The sequence below is a fragment of the Ursus maritimus genome, unplaced genomic scaffold, assembly GCF_017311325.1.
Source record: "Ursus maritimus isolate PB19 unplaced genomic scaffold, ASM1731132v1 scaffold_7, whole genome shotgun sequence".
Taxonomy (NCBI): Eukaryota; Metazoa; Chordata; class Mammalia; order Carnivora; family Ursidae; genus Ursus; species Ursus maritimus.
The window spans coordinates 74,709,813-74,716,609 of NW_024426885.1; positions in this window are offsets into that span (position 1 = coordinate 74,709,813).

Genomic DNA, 6,797 nt, shown 5'->3' on the forward strand with positions numbered 1-6,797 from the left:
AGATGTGGTAGATTTATAGTAATTAAAGAGAAGTTCATTGAAATCTAAGAGAGACTCAACAGTGCATCATCATGAATAGGATGCAGTGTGTGAGAATAAGAGGAGTTAAGGATAACCCCAAGGATTTTAGCCCTAGCAAGGTAAAGGGTATTGCCTTTGAATAAAGTGGTGAAGACAGAAGGATCTAGTGTGAAGGGGATGAGGAGGAATTCAGTTTTGGACATTAAATGGGATCTGTATTGGACATCCAAATGGAAATGAGGAGTAGAGTATGAGACGAGTATGAGTGTGGAGTTCAGAGGAGAGATTTATATTGGAAATATAACCTTGGTAATTTTTAGATTATAAATAGGATTTCAAGTCATAGGACTAGTTGATATTAAAAAAAAGGGTACGCATAGAATAAAGAGTAATTCTAGGCACAGAACCCTTTGAACCTCACTGTCTAGAGATCAGAGATGGGAGGACATATCAGTAAAAGAGACTAGAAGTTAGGCAGAGGGAAGTTCCTGGAGGGTGTTGAACCTGGAAGTACAAGGAATATTATTTTTTTTCCTCAATGAGGAGAGAATAATCAGCTGTATCAAACGTTGCTAATAGTTCCAGTAAGATGAGTATGGAGAACTAGCCACTGGCTTTAGTAATCTGGTTGTTGGCAGTGGAAGTTTAGGAGTATGGTAGAGACGGGAGACAGATTAGAATGGGTTCACGTGTGACAGAGGGAGGACGAATATAAAAGAGAATGCAGAGAGCTGGTGGGAAAGTTACAGGTGAGTGTGGTAGGGTTTCTGTGGGAATAAAGGCACAAGACAAGGGATGTATGCTAATGAGTATGACATGGACGGAGGGGGGCAGGTGACCATGCTAAGAGAAAGGGTCTGCTGCTGGGTGACACCTTTGAATAGATGAAAGTGGAGTAATTATACCATCACCTGGAATAGCTTCATATAAAAATACTAAGAGACCAGAGATTCCCCTATCACTTCTTGCCTATTTGTCCTCTAAATTAAGCACAGCAAATATTTTGATTCATGTTACTCTCCTCCATGCAAGTAAATCCAACTTCTTGTTTTTCCTAATAAAAGATTAACATAGAGGGGCACCTGGGTGGCGCAGTCGTTGAGCGTCTGCCTTCGGCTCAGGGCGTGATCCAAGCATTCCGGGATCGAGCCCCACATCAGGCTCCTCCACTGGGAGCCTGCTTCTTCCTCTCCCACTCCCCCTGCTTGTGTTCCCTCCCTCTCTCACTGGCTGTCTCTCTCTCTCTGTCAAATGAATAAATAAATAATCTTTAAAAAAAAAAAAAAAGATTAACATAGAGGTTTTCCCAAAAACAAAACAAAACAAAACAAAACAAAAAACAAAAGCAAAGTACTTTCTTTAACTTCTAACAGTCTATTTATAATGCATGAACAGTTTTTATCACTGTACGATTCATTCGTACAAAGGGACATTTTCTTTTTCTTGATTAGTAATGTCATAGTTTGCATTAATCACATTGACCTGTGTGATAGAAATTTATACTTAGCTTAGCTTTTATTCTTGACAAGATGATAACACTACTGATTTGTAAATTAACTAGTAATAACTTTCAAAAAGTAGCAATGCTTGGAATAATTTAAAACAGAGTCAAATCAGAAGAGAATTCCATCCAGTGTATTCTAACTCTTTAAAAGTGTAAAAGTGTGGAATATTTCATAGAAGACTGTGCTTTCCAAACAAAACTCTTCCTTTACCTTATTTCATTACACTGAGATTGTTCAATAGGCAGACAGACAGACAGAGAGATAATAGGTTAGGTAGGTAGGTAAATGGTAGGTAGATAGATTAGTCAGTATCCCCCCACCACGCGTTTATTTTTGTTCTACCCCATCTTTATTATTCACCTGTTCATTTTTGCATATTTTTCTAGCAATAGAGACTGTAACATATTACTCATTTTTATTCCCTATTTTTTATTGTTGATATAACTTTTCTCTTATTCCCAGGTTTATAACATGACTATTTTCCTTCGACTAGGAGATATACAAGGTGTGCAGACTATATTTCACCCAGAAACACTGCACATACCATTCCAGAGAAAAGGTAATGACTCTTATATCACTATTTAGATACCAGAGCATGAAGTACTTAGCACAGTCATAAATCCTAGGAGTGGAGATTGGAATCTCCTTTCCATGTGGAGCATGGCAGGAAATGTGAACGTGGCCTTCTCCTGTCTTCGTTGAAATTGTGCAGTTTCCTTGGTGATAGGACCGGTAACTTTGGGGAGATGATGTCAGCTATCGAGGAAAGAGTCTGTGCTTTGAAGTCAGCTTGGCTTTGGACAACTTACTGGACATATCTGATTATAGTTTGTCTTCTATAAAATGAGGATAATATCCCCTTTCTCAGAGGCTTTCATAGTGATTACACAGGCTAATCTGTATATAATAGTTTGCACAGAGAAGGTCACATCGTGGAAGGTCGTGTCGTAATTTCCTCTAATATAAATCATTTTCCATCTTTTAAAATTTGTTCAGTCCTTCGATAAATCTATTCAGTACTTACTGTGTGTGAACACAGCTCTCAGCAGTGAGGACAGAGCAGTTAGGGAAAAAAAAAAAAGGAAAAGAAAATTCTGCTCTCATAAAGTTTATGTTCTAGTTCCTTTTTCATCAAGTCATTTGGATTTGTCCATTTGTCCTTCCATCCATGATTATCATCTCCAATCCTTTTTATCTTATTTTTAAAATTCTTCCTTGCCAAATAGGTTTGATAGTGGTTCATAGACGTCATTATCCCTTGGGAGGGTGTGTAGAAAATTCTGGAGGGAAATGGATCCAAACAGCTTGCCGGTGGACTTGATATCCCACAGTACTGCATCTCCTCTTACTACTTCATGTTTTCTTCTCTTTGGCATTCACAGATCTCAAGAAATCTGTATCTGGCACAGCAGGCTCACTCAGTGAATCACGTTTTGATCTGTCTGTGCCTGGAATGAAGCTAGATACTATGGATATTCAAGTCCATAAAATGTTTAGAGATCACTGAAAGGACATAGATTTATTTTCCTTTGCCTTATTTTCCACCCCAGTTTGCTTTGCTTGGTATGTATTGAGCTCAGGACAAGGAAATCTTGGTAAAGGTTCTCTCTCTTCTTCAGGTTGATGGAAAAAAAATCCCTCTTTTCACTTTCAAAAATTGGGCCTAATAGATCACATTTTCATAGTTAACAGGCCACCATCCAGTTTTCCAGGGAAATCTAAAGGTTTCTCTTGAAATTTTGTAAAAAGGTTACATATTATGTATTAACATAAATGCCACCTGGCCCATAATTACTCCCAGGAGCTCTTTCTGCAGATAGCAAGGAAAATGCTGTCACTTTAAGAAAGGGAGGATTTCATGGTAGTATTTCATGAGGATTCCATGCCCTTATTGAACTCTGAAACTTCCTAACATCTGCACTGTTATCGTCTCATGGAGTCTGAGCTGCAGAATGTCAGTGCTATTCTGACCGCGTCCACATACCTGACACCCGGCTCTCAGTGGGCACCACCTGTCCTAGCGTGCAGCAACATTGTGGGGGTTTGCTGGCAAAGCCCTGAGGTTTTCTCCCTCAGTATTATTCTTTGTGTTCATGGACACCAACCACCTGGCCCTCTCCAGCTTTCACAAAAAGCCAGGGTGGGCCCTTCCTTGAAACAAGTGTCCCTATCCCCTGAGGGACAGATGAAATGATGTCCTCTCACAGATGGTCTGTGGCGCGTACCTCAGTTGAATATCTAATCATGACAAGTCATCAAGGATTAACTGCAAGTTGCTAGAATCAACTTAAATTGTGACACAGACTTATGTTCTAAAAACATAGAGCAAAAAAGGGATTATTTCAAGATGACAACAGTGTTGGCAACTATCCTCTATTTAAAATGTGCATTTGACAATTGCATTTCATTTCATTGCAACCTGTCTAAACAGCTCGAATGTGTGGATGCAATTGAAAAATATTGTTCCATTACAAAAACATGAGTGTGCATGGCTCTGCTTTCTTTAATGCTAGTGACAGTGCTTAAGACTTTCATAAATGCTTACTCTAAGAAGAACATTTTAACTATTAGGATGGTTTAATTAATGTACACGGCTTTTCAAAGACAAACAGCTAAGATCTCAAAGGTATGGTGTTTGATTTGACAGTTCAAGGAAGTCTTTTCGTTTTATTGAATGATCCACTAGCTATGCTGCAACAATTAGAAATATCAACTCTTGGATTTGGGATGTAGAGTAGGAAAACATTTTCCTGAACTCTCTTGGGGGCCCTGGCTGGGTCTGACATTAAACTTGCAGAGATAGACTAACAGGAGAAAAGCACACAAATGTGTTTAATATAAGTCTTATGTGACATGGGATCTTTAGAAGGAAATGAACCTGAGCATTATTATGCTAGGTCTGATGGAGAGTGGATAGTCATGCGAAACTCTGATCCAGGTCCAGGAGCATTGACACAAGTGTGACAAACTGGGAGCAACTTAGCAAGATCTATTTGTTCGGATTCTTTACCCCATCTCTTGTCTTCAGAGGTAAGGATGGTGCTGGTGATGACGGTACTGACAGGACATGTGTCACAGGAAGGTTTTATGACCTGTTTCAAGAGAGAAGACTGGGGGGAGAGTAGAGTGGCTTTCCCACCTCTGCCATTTTCTCACATTCCTTCAGCTTAAAACAGTCCGTGTGCGCAGGTGTCATATTTTGGGGGAGTGTGTCCTGAACCCCATTTTGATACCTTCATTATCATCAGATAATTACACAAGAAATTTTACCCTAACTTTTCCCTCAAAGGGCCACCCGATTTATAACCCAGCCGACACTAAATTTTTACGTTGCCTCTTTTTTTTCTTTTTTACTGGAAGTGCCATAGTTGTTGTTGTTGTTGTTGTTTTTGCCAATATCTAGCATTATTTTTTTCTTCAAGTTAATTTACATGTGAATACTTTTTCAACATGAATTTTCACTCTAACATTTTCTTACATTAAAAACAATGAGCTATAAAAACTTCACTCTGTAATATTCTTTCCATATGATTATGATTATATATGCTTCTGACAGTATGCAGCAAGTCAGAAGTAGGTCAAAAGTGATTCAAGGTTGAATTAGTTGGATAGTGTACATGAGGTCTCACTTCACTAGTACAAAGATTGGTCCATTAAGCACAGTCAATGCCTGCTCTCAGTGGTGTGAACACTGTGTTTGGACTAGAATTAGGTGATACATATTTAGTTATCACTGTCTGACCTTGTGTTTTCTTAACTTTCACCACTGATTCTTCCCTGGTATGCTCCAACTGCCTAAGAAGAATGTTTTAGATCTGCATTAAGGATTTCTCTTGTAATGCTTGCATTTTAATTGTAAGAAACCAGTTGGTTTTGACTGACCGGAATCCTTCCTTTAGTATTTTGGTAAAAGAACGCAGGTTTTACTTCTCACCTATTCTTAATCCATTGGTTTCAAAACCTTGCTCTCTAGTGTCAGAGTTGGGTATATTATCCAGGTCATTCTGTTCCCTAATAACTGTGACTGGTTAGTATATCATAAACATGACCCAAGCTAAGTAAAATCAGAATCAGTCTTAAGCTTTTACTGGAAATGCCTGGAAAGAAGTTCTTTTTGGGGGGGAAGGCCATCGAGAGGAGGGCAGGGGTTTAGGATGTAAGAGTTTGTAATGACCATCTTTGCCGCCATTATGGGAAGTCAGCCAGAAAACTGAAGCATCACAGAAGAAGCGAGAGAAATAGATATGCAGGCTTCTAATGACATTGTCCGAGGCTCTGAATCCAGCTTCTCTTCCTTTGAACTACCAGTTATTTGAGTCAATAGTCTCACTGTATTTTATGAACTATTTTGGCTTTGGATATCTGCATACATAAAGGCCTGCTTATAGTTCTATCTTAGCATTCAGAAATTTGAGCTCAGATCGCCCCCCACCTTCCTCCACCACTTCCATTCTGTCTGGGAAGAGAACTTCTATTAACAAAGAGATAATAGATACATGAGCATTGTGCTCATCAATTTTATCTAACTTTGCATTCTTCTGCCATCTAAACTCAACATTCAATCCTAAACATCTTAAATTGTTTACGATGTTCCCCGTCCTGATAAATAAACACAAAGGATGGATCATTGAATTCAGTAACTTCAAAGACAGAAAATGATCAAGAGCACCAGCATCATCAAACACTCCTATTAAAATGCAGACTCGGGCAGCAGCCTGTGAATTGCATGGATACTTCCACACTTACATTGGGATCTGGGCTAATTTGAATAAGATACTCAGTAGCCACTTCTGTTCTTCTCATCATCCAAAGTATTAAAACATTAGATGAGGCCCAGGGTGGTATGTGTGGGAGGAGATGTTCCTTACGTCAGCGAGGTTATTGATTGTGGAGGGAATATCTATCTATCTATCTATCTATCTATCTATCTATCTATCTATCTATCTATATCTATTGAGGAAAGTTCATCTCATCTGTTTTAAAACAGCTTTACAAAGAGGCAATGGGAAATAGAATTTCAAAGAAATAGCAAGATAAACTCACAGAAAAATATGGTCAGTTATTTACTTTGGTGATTTGTAAAGAATATTTTGAGAAAACAGATGAAGGTATTGTTGCCTTGGTAAATTGTATAGTATAGTGCTTACTTCTTCATAAATTGCGATCAAAGTTTTCAAAACTCTGTAAGTATGGAAAAAAAGTTTATAAGTATGTACTCATGAAAACTCCTGAAAGTAAATACAGGCAAGCTTCGCTGGATTTGGGGGGAGC